Source organism: Suncus etruscus, chromosome 4 (genome assembly GCF_024139225.1).
Source record: "Suncus etruscus isolate mSunEtr1 chromosome 4, mSunEtr1.pri.cur, whole genome shotgun sequence".
NCBI lineage: Eukaryota > Metazoa > Chordata > Mammalia > Eulipotyphla > Soricidae > Suncus > Suncus etruscus.
The window spans coordinates 29390018-29411612 of NC_064851.1; the positions used below are offsets into that span (position 1 = coordinate 29390018).

The following is a 21595-nucleotide window of genomic DNA, read 5'->3' on the forward strand; positions in this document are numbered from 1 at the left end:
TTTCAATAATGGGCTAAGCCAACATTTCATTGATCCCTGAGCCTGAGAGATGCATGTGAGTGAAGGATAGCTGTTTCCCAAATTGTTTGTATTTGGATGTCAGTTTGTAACTATGCCCTATTCCTGGCCATTTAAGCAGACCATTGAGTTGTAATTAAGAATTCAACAAGGGACATTTTAAAGAAAAACAACATTTATTATATTTTTTATCCCTCTTATTGGACGATAAACTTTGCAAAGATAGAGACCTTACTCACCTCAATTTTAGTCTGTGATTGTTTGCCAAAATGCCAAACAAAAATGTTGTTTTTGCTTTCTTTCAATTTAATGACCCACAGTTGTTTCATATGGTCTTGATATGACCTTTGAACAACTATTACACATTTAACTCTATTATTACTATGACCACTGCTCTAGTTTAGACCCTTTTTTTACCCCTCATTTGGAATGACCCAAGGTTAGTCTGATCTTTGGATGTGTCCTTTCCACATCTATATTGTGCATCTTCCTATCACCAGGAACATACATTCCAGCCATCTTTTATGACCAAACAAAATGTTTTCTCTTTTAATACTCCTAAAATGTTTCAAATAAAAAGTCATGTTTCTTCCTCTTAAAATCCATTGCATTTTGACTTTAAAATGTTGAGCTTTAATAGATGTTTTGTAAACATTTTATGAAGAAATTAGTGAATAAGTGATTAAATAAGTAAAAGGAATAATAGCTGACTACTTATTTCTTTTCGAAGTTTACAAGTTCCTTTGCTATGCCTTGAAATTCTTGTGATTTTTTTCAAACACTTTTCTTCAGAATATAGAGGTCACAGTAATATCATATGAGGCAACTTCTAGGATTGGATTTTGATTAGAAAAGTTTCCACAGTTCTACTCAGAGAGGCCACCCCTTGCTCTATCTTACCTAAAGGTTGGAAAATCCATTACTTTCTCTAGGGATTTTGTGACTGGGCACTGGGTTTTTAATAAGTCACTGACAGAGCCATTCCTCAAATACAGGTTTCCATTTTAGTTTCTCTTCAGTGGCAAAGCAGGATCTGAGACTTCACTCACTATTCTGCTAGCTGTCAGTTGCCTAGTGAAAAAAAATTCTAACACCCAAATAGAAGGTGGTCTGTAGGAAGCAAATATAGCCCATATACTTTCAGAAGACTGAAAAGACTCATAAAAGAACTGGTCACTACCCAACTTTATCTGTTAATTGTAATTGTAATCCAGAAAAAAATGAATTAAATACCTTTAAGTAACACTTTCATTAAATTTATAAGTTAGATTCTCTTTTCGTGCTCAAAACCATGAGATAGCCACCTATTTCCATTAAAGTAAACATTGAAGTAGAAGTAAAGATTTTAAACACGGGGCCGGGCGGTGGCGCAAGAGGTAAGGTGCCTGCCTTGCCTGTGCTAGCCTTGGATGGACCACAGTTCGATCCCCCGGCGTCCCATATGGTCCCCCAAGCCAGGAGCAACTTCTGAGCACATAGCCAAGAGTAACCCCTGAGCGTTACCGGGTGTGGCCCCCCAAAAAAAATAAAATAAAAAGATTTTAAACACAATGCCCTGGTGATCTGGCCATATAATTCCTCTATGAACCTGTTATTAAATTTGCATGTGGTCACTATGTTTCAGTGACATAGTCTTCATACTGCCTCTCAAATATCTTAGGCAAGTTTCCTCTCTTGGACTGCAACACCAGCTCTCTGAATCACTACCTTTCCATATTAGATTATCAATTTCATGATCTTCCTTAAGTTTTTTAACTTTTCTTACTTAATGAGTCTACCAGAGTACTATTAAAAATGCATATACATTAAAAAAAGAGAGCTCTTATTTATTAGAGATAGGAACTCATAGTTGTTTACAATAGAGGGATACCTCCTACCTTGAAAATATGTCATGTGGAATTAACTTAGACCTCAGGTGTTTAGATACCATCAATCCAGCCTTGAATCCTGGATCCCAGACACAGGAACGGCACAGTTCTTCACAACTGCTACAGGAAACAAATCCCATCCGGGACAGCTGCAATACTGCGAGGTCACCAACAAATGCCAGCTCTAATATGACATCCTGACAACGAAGAAAATGGGAACAACTTGACCTAAGTGAAGGTTATCCTACCTTTCTAGCTAACGACAAGACAAAAGCAGAAGACTTGTCACCCTTTGGAAGGCCCAAAAGCCAAGATTTCGAGTTACAGATGACTGCTGCTAGAACCATGACCAGAATGTATACAGCCGGGGACCAATAAAAAAGCCCTAACCTAGGGTTTGAACTACGATCTGCACAATGAACATGATCCCCAGTTTCAAAGGTCTGGCAGAGACCATTGTAACGGAATGGGGCTTCTGGAAGCACAAAGAAAGACACTGTCCTAGGTGCCATCCTAGCTTCAGTGCAAAGACCAAGATCACCAACCACAGAAGATGAATTAAAATGACACTGATGGAACAGAACTTCTAGAACCACAAAGACTGACTTCATCATAACTCCCACCGCAGGATCTGTGCAGATACTGAGATCCCTAGACACAGAGGCCTGATAGTATCACCCAGGACAGAGCATAGGTCTTACAAACACCACAAAAGCACCACCGGGAGAGTAAATGATCCTGAACAGAGTCTATAGTTGATCCCATGACAATACACTCCAAGGGCGGAGAAACCCCATATCTCTTAGGCCAAGTGAATTCCTTTTCGAATGACCCCAATATTTACTGTGCCTGGGCAGGAGGGAAAAAACAAAAAGCACAAAACATTATTTATTTTTTTATATATATTATTTTATTTTCATTTATTATTATTATTTTTATTTACCTATCTATTTTTTGGTCAATTTCTCTGTTTGGGTGTGATAATTGAAGTTGTCCCCAGTTATACTTATTCTTTCTCTTCCTTTCTGTTCTTTGTATGCTATGCCATGTTTCCTATATCAAGACCATGGCATTTTTTGTTTGTTTGTTTGCTTGTTTTGTTTTGTTTTGTGTTTGTTTTTGTGGGTTGTTTTTTTTTTGTTGTTGTTGCTTGTGTTTATTGTTGGAGTCCTCACGGGATATTTGACACTTCTTTTTGTACTGGTGGAATGTTTCACCTTTTTTCTCTCCTTCATTTCTCAAACCGATGTTGAGAGCCTCTGGAAGAATTCCGCTTATTTTCGGCGTATTAGACTTTTACCCCAGTTTATTACTTTTCTCTCCTTCAAACAAAACCACGTAACTTGAACTAGCTAGTCCTGCCCCTCCAATTAGAGGGGGAAACAAGGGAGACACCAGGACCAAACAGGCGCAAGACTACTATGCAGTAGGCTAGATACAGAGGAGACCACATATCCTAGCTACCCTGGGGGTGAGGGAAGAGGATATGGGTGGTAGGACAAAAACGGAGGTGTAGGGAGGACAATTTGGTGATGGGAATCCCCCCTGATTTTATGTAAATATGTACCTAAAATATCATTGTCAACAATATGTAAGCCACTATGATCAAAATAAAAATATATATATATAATAAAAAAATGCCACTTTACTATAATCATTATTTCTATACCTCTATTTTCTTTCTTTTATCCCAGTAGAGAATTATTTTAATTCTAAACTGCTTCATTGTCTTATTGGTTATTGGTTATGGGTTTTGTTTTTCTTTCCCACAGGATATTAGTTTCTTAAAGGCAAAAGCCATTGTAGTTTTCATCATGATATAGCACCAAGCAAAAATAATACTTGGCTTATAGTAGCTATTTAATATATACTGAATAAATAGCCAAGGGTTGAAAAACTGAAGAATTTAGGCACAATTACAAAATCATTCTCAGAGGGAATAACAAAGTAGCTTAAAAATAAAATATGTTCTGAAAATGTGCAATTAAGTTAGAAGTTAAAGGCTTTTGTTCCCTAAATTACATACAAAAGAATACTAGAATAAAACCTCTCTTATTTGAAAAAGATCATTCTGTCTCTTCAGGAAAATGATTTGACTGATTCATTTTTCTTCACATGGACTGGTTGCTTGAACTTGCTTAAGTTAACTTACATTTCTCTCCCTCCCTCCTTCCTTCCTTCCTTCCTTCCTTCCTTCCTTCCTTCCTTCCTTCCTTCCTTCCTTCCTTCCTTCCTTCCTTCCTTCCTTCCTTCCTTCCTTTCTTCCTTCCTTCCTTCCTTCCTTCCTTCCTTCCTCCTTTCCCCTCCTTCCTTCCTCCTTTCCCCTTTCTTCTCCTCCTCCTTCCTTCCTTCCTTCCTTCCTTCCTTCCTTCCTTCCTTCTTTCCTTCCTTTCCTTTCCTTCCTTCCTTCCTTCCTTCTTCCTTCCCTCCCTCCCTCCCTCCCTCCTTCCTTCCTTCCTTCCTTCCTTCCTTCCTTCTTCCTTCCTTCCCTTCCTTCCTTCCCTCCCTCCCTCCCTCCCTCCTTCCTTCCTTCCTTCCTTCCTTCCTTCCTTCCTTCCTTCCTTCCTTCCTTCCTTCCTCCTTCCTTCTTTCCTTCCTTCCTTCCTTCCTTCCTTCCTTCCTTCCTTCCTTCCTTCCTTCCTTCCTTCCTTCCTTCCTTCCTTCCTTCCTTCCTTCCTTCCTTCTCCCTTCCTTCCTCCCTTCCTTCCTCCCTTCCTTCCTCCCTTCCTTCCTTCCTCCCTTCCTTCCTCCCTTCCTTCCTCCCTTCCTTCCTCCCTTCCTTCCTTCCTCCCTTCCTTCCTCCCTTCCTTCCTCCCTTCCTTCCTTCCTCCCTTCCTTCCTCCCTTCCTTCCTCCCTTCCTCCCTTCCTTCTCTTCCTTCTCCAGGAAGAAATATGCTTGGTTTACTGGAGAAATGGTTCCTAAACACAAGCCTTCTTCAAAGTCACCTGAATAATTTGTGATAACAATCATGAGCCCATTCCAGGTGTTTCTGAATTGAAGGTCTGGTTCAGGAGGCCCAAAATATTAATTTCTAATAAACCCCAGATAATGCTGTAGCATTTGATTCTGTAGCCACATTTTGGTAAAATAGTAAAATCTAGGAGAGTAAGGTATCAGGAAATGAATTTTCAGTTCATTTTAAACATTATCCTATAGTCTTTACATAGTTTATGTAATGCCATGTAACTAAAGTTCTAATAATTTTATTACTTTTATTTTCTAATTCAAAAAAATTGAAACAGTGTTGGTTGATATTTGTGGGTCTTTTTTTTTTTTAGCAATTATGAAAGTTTAATGGTAAGAAATTTTTAAAACTCTGCAAAATTCCTGCTATAGCTCTGTCATTTTATTCTTCCACTTTCTTAAGTTCTTGCTCTTTGTAATGATGCCAGATGGTGCTGCTCATTAGCTTATGAGGAAGTGATACTTTATCATTCTAGACAGAGAGACAAATCATTTCTGGTCTCTAAATCTGAGTGAAGAATCAACATTGGGTGGATGTTCATCCTACTATTTGCTTTACAATTTTGCTCATTAGGTTATTTATTACCCTGACATTATAGGAGCTAGTCATTATCCCTCTGTCATATGGTTCTTTCAAAATTATATTCATTGAAAGTTCATAATTTGGCACTGTTTGATAACTGCTATCATCACAAGCATTTACTTCACTAATGTAATTTTAGTTTTGCCTGAATTAGCTGGGTGAGGTGGTTTTCGAGGGGACTGTGTCCATTAAAATGTAAGATCTTGGTAATATTTTATTTTGTGATGTACTATTACAGATGACTGAGACCATTGACTTAGAGTTTCCTACTTTAGGATTGGCATTCTTGATTTGTGAGTAGCAGTAAACCATGAGGACTAAAAATGAGCATTATGGGGCCAAAGTCATTGCATTCTTTTTCATTCATTATGTGGTTTCCTTAACAAGGCATAATGGTGGGCCCATAGCTATAGCACAGTGGTAGGCATTTGACTTTCCCACATGGCTGACCAGGACAGACTGGACCTGGTTTGATCCCTGGCATTCCATAGATCCCCCAACGACAGGAGCAATTTCTGAGCCCATATCAGGAGTAACCCCTGAGCTATCACAGGGTGTGCCACCCCCCAAAAAAAAAGACATAATGGAAAAAATCATGTACTTATTTTTTTTGTTTGTTTTGGTTTGGGGGCCACAACCTGGTGACGTTCAAGGGGTTACTCCCTGGCTATGCACTCAGAAGTTGCTCCTGGCTTGAGGGACCATAGGGGATGTCAGGGATCAAACTCGGTCTGTCCTAGGTTAGCGTTTGCTAGGCAGGCAGACGCCTTACCTCTAGTGCCAACCGCTCCGGGCCCAAGAAAAATCATGTAGTTTGATGAAAAATATTCCAGTAAAACAAACCTGAAATAGTGAGACACTAGCAAGGTAGATGGAGCAAACTTACCCTAGGTGAAATGGAGAACTATTTTGAGTTCAGCATCATGAAAACCAACAGGAGATATCAAAACTATTGAAACAATGCTCATTTTTATATTTATAATATTTTCTAAATAATAACTGGTAGTTACTAGATAATTTATGAAGATGCTGTTATCTATATATGTAACAGATTATTGATGTACCCGGGTTTATTTAATTTCCTCAAGAGTGTTTTCCTACAATGTTGCATAATTGAGCTTGTCAATGTTTTAAAGTTCTGTTCATTGTAAGACTAAAGATGAAAGAAGGGCAGAGTTGGACTTTTGAAATGAAATTTTAATCTTTCTTAATTCTGGGGTCTTAAATATCTGACAACATATTTATACATCTATTGAGGCCAGACATTCTGAAGAGATATTCAAAAACAATGATTGCTATTGCATGTCATCATTGCCCAGGGGCCCTGCTAATCTTCTCTGTATCATTCCAATTTAATATATAGCTGCTGAAGTGAGCACAATACTGATTGCTATTTAAGAGCAATAAAAAAGTGACTTTTCTGCTACATTTTCTTTATTGCTCATATACTATATAGCCCCTAATCTGTCAGTTCCAAACAAGTACACTTGAGTTTACCTAGGCATAGATGATATTTTCTTACATAGTGAAAACAAATTGTACTTATGGTTCATGGTGACTATAATTAATTTGCTTTTAACATTTTTCATATATATTTTCTGATATCTTAACTCACCTAATAGTATTCCACCTTAATTAGGAAAGAAGATATTTCCAAAGAGTGAACCACTGGCAACTTAGCTATTTGGAAAGACTTACATAAAGCATGCTAAAACCAGAAATAACTGCATAACTCTTTTCTCATATTTTTTTTAAGCAGGTGGATTCTCGGTGTGCAGTGAACATATTTCTGGTGCTTTTGCTGCCAAGCACATTGTGGGTGTTCAATAAATATTAAATAGGAAAAAGAATTTCCTAATTAACGATGAAGATTTTTTTCTATATTAAGCAGATGGTGCTCACTAGGAGGAGCCCATTATTTACAAGTTTGACACAAGGTGCTGGCAATTGTCTGGGAACCAGAGTTCTCACTCACATGCTGATGCTATGTGGCTGCAAATGTTTGTGACCCCACACCTTGATCGAAAGATAATGTTTGTGAAAAATTGCTTTGTGTTCATATATTGTTTTGTTGTTTTTGTCAAGAACTGATTTAAAGTAGAAAAGTATTCTGCTGCAAGGCAAGCTTTTGCAATCAGTGTATCACTGATTACCCATAGGTTTACTTACCATTTGAGTTGAATCCTCATTATTATTGCGCTGATTTCTAAAGAGATTTTTTTTCTCTTCAAATACTCTTGAGTATCTCTGTATCGTGTACTAAAACGAGATATGAAACACCCCACCATGATATTTGCAATGCTTATATTAGTAGTTAAAACCCTCAGTGGAACTAACAAGAGTTAATTAGGTATTCCCAAAATACACATCACTTTAATGATTTTTGCAGATCACCATGGTGAAAATACCAGTCTTAATTTTGTCAAGTCATGTAAATTACAGTGAGAGGGATGATGGAGAGTAGGCAATTCTCAGTTCTTTGGAGAAGTTAATTTGTTGTCAGCACATCCACATTTCTAAAAATTACAAACCGCAGGCAGAACTTTCTAGCATGAGTGAAACTTGGTGATCATATACTGCTTCTATTTCTAATGCTTGCCTTCTATATAGGGTTTATGCAAATAGAAGCTTTCAAGGATGTAAAACTAGGCATCTTCCTCAATTAAGAGTTTAGAAAGCAGCTGCCATGCTTTCTTATAAAGGATAGAAAACATCCTGTTTACTAACATACACCCACACACCCTCTTCCATATTTATTCAAAACCAAGCTATTTTTTTTTTACGCTGGGTTTCTATTTTGGTCTGAGATAGGCAATTGGAAGTGTAGCATTATTCAAGTATTTTACAAACATTTCATTCATTCTTTAAGCACTCATTCCTTGGTGCTAACAAGTCCTCAGGACATCACTGGAGAATAGGGAATCTCCACTAAAATGTTAAGCCTTTTCTTTAGTCTTACTGGGAACTCATCACAGGTTCATTGTCATGTGTTTGGCAAGTTCTTTAAATCTGGTCTCACCTTCTTATTTTTAATATTTATAAATCATGTTCATCAGGCTGCCAGGAGGTAGGAAATGAAAGCAACTGAGAAACCAAACCTGCAAAAATATAACAATTTCTTGAGTGAACTGAAGTATGTTGACCTAAGCATGTAGGGCAAACCAAGATTTTTTTCCTAAAGCAACAAAAATAAGTATTGGTGTCTGGAACGATAACACAGCTGCAGGATGTTTGCCTTGCATGCAGCTGATCGAAGATGGGCCTGGGGTTCATCCCTGGCATCCCATATAATACCCCAAGCTAGAAGTGATTTCTGAGTGCATAACCAGGAGTGACCTTTGAGTGTCACCGGATGTGGCCCAATAAGCAAAAAAAAGAAAAAGAAAAAGAAAAAGAAAAAGTATTATACCAAAGTTTAGGCCCTACTTTATTGTTAGATAATCAGCGAGCTAAAGATTTCAGCAGTTCTTTCTACAAAGCTGTGTTAAGAAATTATGTCCATGTACCTTCTTTGGACAAAATTTAGAGAGTCCCATCCATATTAGTTATAATATGTTAATTTAAGTAAAAATTCTGATAATGTAGAAGATTTATAATCTATTTTCAAAAGCATACATTCTTTAAGTCAGTATGGAAGGAGTAATGTGACTTTTCTTTCTTATTTTCTTTAGATCTTGGTTCAAATATCAGATTATCAGAGTACCCTTTTTTGAAAACATACTTCACATGTTCCTGAAATCTGCTGTACAAAAACTGTTGTTCTTTGTGCCACTTATCATGGCTTGTTAATATATTTTCTTTTGTTATCTTTTCTAACTGAGATAGTAAGAACCACAAAGTTGGATGATTTTCTATCTAGAGCTGTATCTTCTTTCCATTTGTCCCTTTTTTGCTAGTAGTGTATGGTACATAGTGAATGAATAATATTTGAGTATTTGAGTAGGTGACAAAAGCTTTTAAAACTGTGGATTCTTTGGACCAGATAGTATAATGGATAAAGCTCTTGATTCCTTAATTTAAGAAAACAGCATTGACCAATCACATTTAAATATAGACAAGAACTTAGAAATAGCTGCCCACTGTTTGCCTTTTGTACAGTTTATCCTTGTGGGCTTTATGCTTTCAAAAGTGTGACTCAAATACAGATTCAAAAACAAATAAAAATATATAGGTTAGTATATTTGTCTACCTATATAAACCAGAACAAATAAAACTTGAATCAGAAATTCTGAAAAGCAAATATGACATAGTTTTATATAGAAATGAAATATATGGATGTGTCCATAAGACTGTATGTTGAAAAATGTTAATTTTTATCTGGCTGTTTATACATATATATATATATAAGTTGCCCTAACATTGGGTTTTTCCCAACTTGTTCCATTAATCATATAAGATTCTCAATAAAGAAACCCTAAAATGAATCCAGTGGGAGCAGTTGTTGAATGAGTGAGACTATGATAAATTTAGACTCTATCAAGGTCAAACATCTTATTGGAGTTGATTCTGGGGTCTTCTTAATTATAGATTTTTGATGCCGTGCCCTACTGGGTACATGTGGATTTTCATGTCATGGAACTGTGTGCCTGAAGCAGTGTTTTACAAAATCTGTTTTTGTAAACCATCTGTTACAGAATCTTTTTGAAGGTTTTTGATAAAACTAATAACCCCTATGTTCTGTAATTCATCGTTATAAGGAACAAAACTTAACACATTCTGATTTTAATTAATTTCCCAGGTATAGTTTACACATACCCGTGTTTTATGTGTGAGGATTTTTAATTTGTTTCAGTTGAAATGATAAAACATTTTATTGTCAAGCTTTATACACAAATATTTACTGAGAACTTTGACCAATAGCATTTATTGGTAAGGGATACTAATTTATACTAAAAAGTGCATAGTTAATCTGTATCTATGAGTTCCATTAATATATATACCATGTGCTTTGAAATTTTGGATTTTCATTAATTTTTTTCCAACAACCTTATAAAGTACCCAGTTGCCAAAATTCTCAGAGATAATTGAAACAGCCCTAAAGAGTTGGGGAAAGGTACATAGTTTCATAGGACTAGAAAGAAACCCTGAAGGTTTATATTCTTCTCTCATAAAACCTAAGGATGAAGTACTGCAACTAGCTCAGATAAAAGTGTTTGAATCTCTTTGCAAATCTCATGGGCATCTTACCAAATCTACCAAGTAGTAGTCTAACATGACACAACCCACAAATAAACATTGAGAGAGTCCCGCAAATTATCGAAGCTTGAAAGCAAAAATTTATTGTATGTTTAATTTCACTATCATTATTGGTAATGTTATTAGATTATAAGGACTCATAGTGTCAGTCTCACTGCCTTTGCTTTTTTTCTGGTAAGTGTTCCCACACCCCCCCATCATCTTTAAAGCTTATCAACATTTCACTTTTTTGTTTGTTTGTTTGTTTCTTGGGCCACAACCCTCAGCACTCAGGGGCTACTCCTGGCTATCTGCTCAGAAATAGCTCCTGGCAGGCAACGGGGACACCCGGGTTTGATCCAACCACCTTAGTTAGGTACTGAATCGGCTACTTGTAAGGCAAACACCGCTGTGCTATCTCTCCGACCCCAACATTTCACTTCTTGGCACATAACTTTGAGATTCAACTGTTCCAAATTTCTCAAAATGTTTTGTGGGATGTATTTTAATGCTATAAATGGTAAAAACTGTTTAAGACATTTTTCATTGATGAGGCTATTGAATATTTCATACAAGGAAACTGTCTTAGGAAAGAGTTTGGAGCTATCACATAGAAATGAAGGGAAAATATTACTTTTTTTTTTTTTTTTTTTTTTTTGGTTTTTGGGCCCACACCTGGCGTTGCTCAGGGGTTACTCCTGGCTGTCTGCTCAGAAATAGCTCCTGGCAGGCACGGGGGACCATATGGGACACCCAGACTCGAAACTAACCACCTTTGGTCCTGGATCGGCTGCTTGCAAAGCAAACGCCGCTGTGCTATCTCTCCGGGCCCCGGTGAAAATATACTTTAAATATCCTTATGACCTAGAACTTCTCATCATATATTAAACATATTATTTTTCTCCATCTTAAAATACCTTAGGCATGTGCTGAGTGAGCCAACTTTCATGGTTGTAGTTTTGTTGTGTACTTTGCAACTTCTCACGGTGGCCATCATATTGATTTCAATATTGTGGTCATCATTATAGGAAAATGAAAGCATTAATAACCTGGTCTCTATAGACAGATTGTAATAGAAAACCTTATAAATAATTGTCTACTAATGGAAAAATTGAAAAATATGTACGGTATTATAATCGGTCATAATATAATCATTAAATTTACAATTATGTGAAAATGAAAGAACTCATTATGCATTAGTTTATCTTTACATAATGTTAATAGCTAATGAAAGTGTGACAATTACATCTAATTAAGTCTGAAAACATTTCTGTACTTCTTATAAATAGCCTATATTTTCTTGAAACAGTATTCGTGCTAGTGAAACAGAGTTCTAATCTCCATTATGAGTATTGAAATATGCCCATCAAAACTACCAGAAACTGTAATTTAAAGCCTTCTTGTGAGATGATCTCTAAATGTGAGTTCTTACAAAGGATAGCTTTTTTTTTTTTTTAATTTTATAAAAGGCTCTATTTTTGTTTGATTTTTTTTGTTTGTTTGGAGGGCCCATACCTGTTGGCACTTAGGAATTACTCCTGGCAATTCATGGGGGAACCATATGGAATGCCAGGGAAGGAATCTGAATCAGCCACATCAAGCAAGTACCCTACCTACAGTTCTATCACTCTGGCCACCTTAAAAGGTTTCTTGAATATGTCAATTGATAAACATTAACATACCATTGAGCCCTTCCTATTCAAGGTTAGTTTGTGTTTGTGTGTCGTGTGTGTGTGTGTGTGTGTGTGTGTTGTGTGTGTGTATTTCATTGATCTGTATATGGTCTATAATAATATATTTCTTATATGAAAACTGGGAAGTTAAAAGAGGTTATTGAGGAGTCTGAAAGATAGCATGGAGGTAGAGCATTTGCCTTGCATTGCAGAAGGATGGTGGTTCGAATCCTGGCATCCCATATGGTCCCCTGAGCCTGCCAAGAGTGATTTCTGAGCATAGAGCCAGGAGTAACCCCTGAGTGCTCGCCGGGGTGTGACCCAAAAACAAAACAAAAATCAAACAAACACAAAAAGAGGTTCTGTTGAGATTTTCTATTCTAATGAAGGATTAGAGAGCAAAAGTTCTTGATCTTGACTGTCCCCATATCCTATCAGTGTGACTTTGGCCAAAAAATTAACATTTCAAGCTTTTTGTTTCCTTGCATAATATCAGGCTGAAAAATATAAAATCTGGCCTACTATACTTTTGTGAGAATTAAACTAAGTAATACTTATAAAATTTAGAACAAGAGGTTGGCACACTGATAAATATTAGGAAACATTAGTTGATTTTGCACACAAAAAGTGATTTTGGGGGCTTACAGTCACACAAGCTCATGGCTTACTCCAGGCTCCTGCTCTCAGGGATTACTCTGGCAAGATTGGAAGACCACAGTGATTGCTGCTCTTTATCCCCCCAATACATTCTTAATTTTCTATCATTTTTGTCCCTATTTACCAAATGATACCCCTTCATTTTTGTATTCTTGTCATATAACTGAAAGTCCAACTAGAGTCAACTCTCATACTATTGTCTCTAATAATTTTCTCTTCCTTCTATGAATAATTTTTGGTCTTGAGGCCCACCTGGCAGTATTTAGAGCCTTATTTCTGGCTCTGCCTCAGTTATCGTACCTGATGGACTCAGTGGATCAGATGGGGTGCTGGAATTGAAACCCTGGCTTAGTATGTGCAATGCAAATACCCTACCCCTGTAATATACTCTTTGCCCCCCACATATATGAAATATTTTGGCATTTTTTCATGCCCTGTGCCATAAACGAATACAGTATTTTTGGCTATTTTTTATATTTTATATATTGCTCTGACTGGCAACAAGTTTTGATAATATTAGAACCCTTCAAGCCTTATTTACAGGCTGTCTATGCACGATACAGGATACTCAGTGTATATTATTAGGTTTTCAAACAAATATTTGTGATTGATAATATCAATTTTATATAAGTGTCTGGGCATTGATACTCAAAAGTGTTCTTTGCAACTACTGGGATCTGCCTGGAGCCTGAATTTCATCCTTAGAAATCAATGTTTTTTGAGCCCACTTCTTACAGGAGTCTTGTAAGAACCTCTCAACAGAAATTAAGTGCAATCTCTTCTGCTCTGATTTCAAAGACCTTCTGCCTTGTGGGAGAGTTTTTTAGCAGAGAGTTTCTGGAAAGAAACAGACATGCCCCAGATCAGCATTACAGGACCTCAAGCCCAGCAAGCCCCTTTTGGTACAGAAGGGCAACAACCTCAACCTTCTATTTTAGAGGAAACTTTAACTATTGTGGTTTATAAAAAGGGCAGGTGCTGAATCATCTGCAGTGGATACAGCTTTATTAACATCAGAAACAAATGCAAGTGTACACAACTTCCCATTTTTTAAAAAATAATATCTTTATTTATGCACCATGATTAACACATATGTTTGCTAGTTGGATTTCAGTCATACAAAGAACCCACCCCCTTCACCAGTGCAACATTCCTATTAACAATGCCCCACCCCAATCTTCCCTCCTCCCACCCCCCACCCCCTGCCCTGTATTTGAGACAGGCATTCTACTTCTCTCATTTATTACACTAATCATGATAGTTGTTATTGTAGTTATTTCTCTCACTGCACCACCTCCACCATTCTTTGTGATGAGCCTCATAGCATGAGCAGTCCTTCCACGCCTCATCTCTATTGTGATTATTACAATTAATGTCTATTATTGTAAATAAATTATGGGCAATTATTACAATAATGGACCTTTTATTTTTCTTTAAAGCCCATAGATGAGTGAGACTATTCTGTGTCTATCTCCCTCTGACTTATTTCACTCAGCATAATAGTTTCCATGTCCATCTATGTATGGGAAAATTTCATGACTTCATCTCTCCTGACGGCTGCATAATATTCCATTGTGTATATGTACCACAGTATTCTTTAGCCATTCATCTGTTTAAAGAATCTTGATTGTTCCCAGATTCTGGGCTAATGTAAATAGAGCTGCAATGAATATAGGTGTGTGGAAGACATTTTTGTCTGAGTTTTTGTGTTCTTAGGAGTATATCCAAGAGTGGTATAGCTGGATCATATGAGAGCTCACTTCAACTTTTTTTTATCTTACTTTTGCTTCCAACCAATCTGGACAAATCACTTCCCATAGTCTCCATGGTTTGTATTCCTTCACAGTAAAATGAATAAAGAGGTACCAATATTTGTAATTTTGATTATTTTATGTTTTTCAGATCAGACACTAAATAGGTCTCAATAAAAACAAAATTATAATTGGATAAATGCAATTAAGGGTAAATTCATTTCAGTATTTATTGCAAGTTAGCTCATATTAATATAAAATATTTAATAAAAGTAAATAGGTTTAAAAATCCCTTTTCTCTCTTTATCTCACATGCAATTCCATCAAATTAGTGTTGTCTAAAAAAAAAAATCTCATGTCACAACTGTCTCAGTGTGGAAAAACCACCAGTGAAATAAGACATGAAAGATGAAGGTTGTTGACTTCATTTTAAAATATTTCATTTTAGAAACTGAAAAAACCTCCTGGCTGCTTGTGCAGTAATAACTGTTGCCTTCAATGACTTTTTATGTTGTTCTTTCATAACCCTAGTAATTAGTCTTTTTAAGGTAATCAGAACAAATAACCCCAAACTTCTTTTATTTGTACCATCTAAACATGGTTTTGGTTTATATAATATAATAAAACAAACCCAGGCATATCACAGACATACACAAGGGCCTTCAATGGTAAATCTAGACATATTCATTCTCTTTATGTTGATTAATCTTTTATTGATGCTTTTCTTTAATTTCCCTACTGCTTTCTGCCATTGGGACTCTCCTCTCCTACTGGTCATGGAAACTCTTCCCTATGTGAGTTTCTTTGTTAGTCCTCAGAGTTTTTTGTTTGTTTTTTGGGGTGTCACACCCGCAGCACTCAGGCGTTACTCCTGGCTCTACTCTCAGAAATCGCTCCTGCAATCTCGGGGGACCATATGGGATGCCAGGATTCGAACTACTGTCCTTCTGCATGCAAGGCAAATAACTTACCTCCATGATATCTCTCCGGCCCTAGTCCTCAGAGTTTAAACCTTTCAATGATATTTCTCCCTTTCTTCCTCCCTCCCTACCTTCCCCCTTCTTTCTTTTCTTCCTTCTTTCATTCTTTTCTCCCTTCTTCCTTTACTCCTTCCTTCCTTCCCTCCCAACTTCATTTTCCTCCCTCTCCTCCATACTTTCTCCTTTCATTCCTTCCTTCCTCCCTCTTTCTTCTTTCCTTCTTTTCTCCTCCCTTCCTCCCTCCCTTCCTTCTTTTTTCTTTCTTTCTTTTCTCTCTCTTTCTTTCTTCCTTCCCTCCCTTCCTCCTTTACTCCCTCATTCCCTTTCTCCCTCCAGTCCTCCTGCATTTCCTTATTCCCTTCATTTCTTTCTGCCTTCCCTTCCTCCCTCCCTCTCTTCCTTTCTTCCTCTATCCCCGTAGTGCTCAGGGCTTTTGACACTATGCTAGAGATCACTTGGGGGATTCTGGGGATCAAACCCATATCAGCCATGTGCAAAGCAAGTTCTCTACCAGCTCCAAATCCCATCAGTGCCAGATTTTCTAAAACAGGCTGATTTTATTACTACTGTCTTTTTTTTTCTCCCATAGAAAGCTTTATCTGTCTTGCACATCTTTCAGTTGCTTGATTTGTAATTCTTCTTAGACCTTATTCTTTCTTGATTTTACATTTTTTCAGTACTTAAAAAAAGAACTTCTAAAGACATTTGATCCTTACACTGTTTTAGTTTTCCCTTGTGTATGATATGTTTGAAAGTCCAAAATAATTATAAGAAGAGGGTTGGTGGGGACTATGTATTATTATACTTTTATTTAATACAGTATTTTAATTTCTAAAGTTGTTGAATAGAACATACTTACAAATATTTACGATTGGGAAGAAAAAGCAATAAAATATTCTCTATTTTGGTAAGAGAATTAATGAATGCCTGTCTGATTTTGCATCTTAACTTTTTTTTTTTGTCTGTCAAACTTCCTTTTTCTTGTCAGTCTTCAGTGCCAAACATGACTAAAATGGCTGGCTGACCTGGAGATGGACAGAAGTCCGTGGAGATTGTGGAAGTGATTCAATGGTCAGCAGTTCTCTTCAAAAATCTCAAGTCATGGGTCACTTCTGTTGAATCCCCAAGGCAAGGCTATTGCTGTCAATTGTGCCAGAGTGTAGAAAGAAATGTGGCAAAATAGCATTGACTATCTTATAAAATCTAGTGTACTTAGTTCAATATGACAATTATCTTTGAAAGCTGCTGATAATTGTAGATAGGAGTGAGACATGATGAGGTATATTCATTATGAAAACATCACATTGTCATTACTAAAGTTTTTTCCAATTTTCAAAGTGCATTCATTAATTTATTTTAGCATTTTATTGAATGTTCCTATTGATTATTGAATATTCATTTATAATATTGCTATTGCTTACTCCATACAAGCAACAGCTTCCAAAAGAGCAAATCATACCAGGCCATTCCAGAATTTAAGTGGCAGAGATTCTAAACATAGTTGAACCATTTTATAATGTGTTTATATAATTTTATGTAATTTTTCCACTCAGTGCACAAATATGTACAGTATAGGCATGGTATTTCATGTCCTTAACTATCATGTTTTAAGCAGTTTGCTATCAAGTTAACTAATGTAAGCTTATATCCAGAGAATCAATTTATGTAGTATGCCAAATCAGCATTTCATTTACTTTTATAGCAAGCCTTCATTTAACATCAACTGTGTGCCAAAAATAAAAAAACAAAGAAAATAGAAAAACCCTGCAACTCTGAGTGGCATAGATATTTCTCTAAAGGGTTTCATCTAGCATATCTAGGCAGACATGTTAAATAAATATAAAGCAATATTGTGTTTTTAAAAAGTATTTTAGAAGTAGTTGCTTGTCGAATTATTAAAAAGAACAGTTAAATTTTATTAAAGCATTTTTATTATTATATAAAGAAAATTGTCTATTGAATTCACAGCAATTGGTTGATATGATGTACAACTGCATAATATAAACTGACTCTGGAAGATAAATTTTTATTTCCATTTTATGTTTTGGTAATACATTTAGCACTCTCTGACACTTAATTTTTCTACGTATTGTCTTATCTCCAAAGGTGAGTTAATAAATCATGTATTTAATGGTTAAAAAGATATATAGATTTGAGATGTCAATAATTTTAAATTAAAGAACTGGAAAAATAACAAGTACAATATGATGCTAATATAACTAAGGGTACATATAAAATGAAATATATTTTTCACCACATTATGTATGGAGTAACTAGTGATGAAATAAGTATATTTATGGAAGACAAAGTTATGAGATAATATATACAACAAATGGTGAAAAAGTTTAGAAACTCCTCTTTCAGAAATAAAGAACATACTTGCTAGGGCAAAACTGAAATGTTATAGATATATGTAATTTAAATAATAAATAATAGACAGCAAGTGTCATGAATACTATGTAGATTATAGAATGAATCTAAAAATATAGTTTTTTCTTTCTTCTTTATTTTTTTAAATATATATATATATTTTTGTTTGTTTGTTTGTTTGGTTTTGGTTTTTGGGCCACACCCGGCGGTGCTCAGGGTTTACTCCTGGCTGTCTGCTCAGAAATAGCTCCTGGCAGGCACGGGGGACCATATGGGACGCCGGGATTCGAACCAACCACCTTAGGTCCTGGATCGGCTGCTTGCAAGGCAAACACCGCCGTGCTATCTCTCCGGGCCCTATAGTAATATTTTTTATTTAAACACACTGGTTACAAACATGATTGTGGTTGGGTTTCAGTCATATAAGAGGACACCCCTATCACAGTGCAACATTTCCACCACCAATGTCGCAAATATCCCTCCTCCCCGCCCCGCCCCACCTGTACTATAGACAGGCTTTTTCTATTTCCCTCATACGTTCTCACTGTTAGAATAGTTCGCAATGCTTCACATCAGCCTGACATCGATAAAAGAAATGCACAGAATCCAGAGTCTTTAAATATAAGAATCTGATACCAACAATAGCTAAAGTGTGAAAAAGTTTCACTGGGACCTTGAGAATGACTGGAGTTGGATAGATTGGTATGCCTGGAACCCAGAGTCTGTCTTATGCCAATAAACTTCTGTGGTGAGGCCTTTTTGTAATCAGGTCAAGGATTTTTTTTCATTTTCCCTATTTTTCTGGACCTATGCAAACAATGGCGATTGCCACTATCACACCCTTACTATATTTTTTTACTCTTATCCTTTAAGGAAAAAAAGTACAACTTACTGAATTTAAAAACAAATAACTGTAGTAGAATGCCTGTCTCGAATACAGGCAGGGGATAGGAAGGGGGGAGAGGTAATCTTACACTGGTGAAGGGGGGGTGTTCTGGTTATGACTGTAACCCAACTATGATCATGTTACTTAAATAAAAAATATATTAAAAAAAGGATAGTTCGCAATGTAGTTATTTCTCTAACTAAACTCATCACTCTTTGTGCTGAAGTTCATGAAGTGGGCTGTAACTTCCAGCCCTCCTCTCTTTTGTCTCTGAACATTATTGCAAGAATGTCTTTTATTTTTATTAAAACCCAGAGATGAGTGAGACCATTCTGCGTCTCTCTCTCTCTCTCTCTCTCTCTCTCTCTCTCTCTCTCTCTCTCTCTCTCTCTCTCTCTCTCTCTTTCTGACTTATTTAACTCAGCATAATAGATTCCATATAAATCCATGTATAGGAAAATTTCAACTTCATTTCTCTTGACGGCTACATAATATTCCATTGTGTTTATGTACCACTGTTTCTTTAGCCATTCATCTGTTGAAGGGTATTTTGGTTGTTTCCAGAGTCTGGCTATAGTAAATATTGCTGCAGTGAATATAGGTGTAAGGAAGGGATTTTTGTATTGTATTTTTGTGTTCCTAGAGTATCTTCCTAGGAGTGGTATAGCTGGATCCTATGGGAGCTCAATTTCCAGTTTTTGGAGAAATCTCCATATTGCTTTCTATAAAGGTTGAACTTCACGACATTCCCAGCATCAGTGGATAAGAGTTCCTTTCTCTCCACATTCCCGCCACCACTGCTTGTCTCATTCTTTGTGATGTGTGTAAATCTCTGTGGTGGTGAGGTGGTACTCATAGTTGTTTTGATTTGCATCTCCCTGATAATTGGTGATGTGGAGCATTTTTTCATTTTGCCTTTTGGCCACTTGTATTTCTTCTTATCAAAGTATCTGTCCATTTTCTTCTCCCCATTTTTGATGGGATTAGATGCTTTTTTTCTTGTAAAGTTCTGTCAGTGCCTTGTATATTTTTGGAGATTAGCCTCTTATCTGATGGGTATTGGGTGAATAGTCTTCTTCCACTCAGTGGTGGCTCTTGTATCCTGGGCACTGAACGTTAGACTAACTTAGATGTTAGACTTAGCTAGCATCATATACGAAGGTAAAATCCAAATGGATTAAAAACCTCGATATCAGACCTGATACCATAAGATATATAGAACAAACACGTAGGTAAAACACTCCATGACATTGAGACTAAAGGCACTTTACCAAATAAGTGAAAGCAGAGATTGACAGATGGAATATATTAAGCTAAAAATATATTGTATTAAATCTTTTGCAGTACTTCTTAAAAATATTATTTGGCCAAAGCTGAAACAACTATAAACTTTCTCTAAAATCAGTACTATTTTTTCCTGAAGAAGTTGACTTATGAATTCTGCTTAGTATTTCAATGTAACTTTAAAATCATCTTACTTTTCGTTATATTTGTAATTGTAAACATATGGTGCTGGAGCCATACTACAGTGCGTACATAGTACACCTGGCTGGACCCAGATTCAGTCCCTTGCATTCTATATAGTCTCCCTTAACCCTCTAGGAGTAATTTCCTGAGTGCAGAGCCAAAAATATTCTCTGAGCACCACAAGATGTGCCCCAAAACACTAAGAACACCAAAATAGAAAATTTTTAATTCATTATCAAATACTACAAATTATAGAGAACAACAATGGCCCATATACCTGTTGCGTTTGCTTCATTTTTCAAAAATCTCTGCAATATGTGTGAAAACTAAGATTATTTCTTTTTATTTTTATAACTCCTTTGGAGTGAACTTTGTAACCCAATGTATTTTACATTAAAGCATTCCACCACAAAAGTATAAATTTCTCTATGCCAATATGCAATTTTCTAAACTCACATAAACTCAGACTGCTAATAATCAAAGAAGAGACAGAATTTTAAGCTAGAATTAAAGGACAGATGATTGAGGATGGCAGTAATTCCTGAAGGATGTGAAATTCTATCAGAATATTATATTTAGGAAACTTTTGGTCATTAAAGTTGTGAATTTTTAGCCTAAGGATATTGCTTTCTTTTAGAATGAATTAAATGGTGTTATTTTTGCAAGTATTCTCTTTAACACATTTTTCCTTTTTTGGTATTTAAAATAAAATAAATTTGTTAATTGAATCACTGTGAGATATACAATTATTATTCAAGAATGAATTTCAGTCATACAACATCCAACACTCATCCCTTCACCAGTGCACATTTCTCACCACAATGTCCTCAATGTTTTCCACCCTGTCCTCTCCCTTGCCTATTTTTGGGGCAGACATTTTTCATTCTCTCTCTCTTTTTTCTTTTAGACACTGTAGTTTGCAGTATTATACTGAAAGAATGTTATGCATTTCCTTTACCTCCTTTCTACTCCCAGTTCTTGTCCAGAATGATAACATGCTTTTCTTTAAAAAAAAAAATTAGGATCAGGGCACAGCGGGTAGAGTATTTTGCCTTGCATGCAGCAGACCCAGGTTCCTTACCTGTCATCCCCAGAGTCTGTCATGAATGATTTCTGAGCATGGAGCTAAGAGTAACCCCTGAGTGTCACCAGGTATGGCCCCAAAACAAAGCAAAAATTAGGATCAATATTCCACTTTTAA

The 21595-nt window shown here is 36.3% G+C and overlaps 1 protein-coding gene and 1 pseudogene across 1 annotated transcript in view; one reads left to right on the forward strand and one right to left on the reverse strand.

The window, feature by feature from the left end:
* ST6GALNAC3 (ST6 N-acetylgalactosaminide alpha-2,6-sialyltransferase 3) overlaps nt 1-21595 on the forward strand; it is a 658045-nt gene that overhangs the window by 437700 nt on the left and 198750 nt on the right. The window lies entirely within an intron of this gene.
* Nucleotides 6717-6812, reverse strand: LOC126007569 (uncharacterized; annotated as a pseudogene).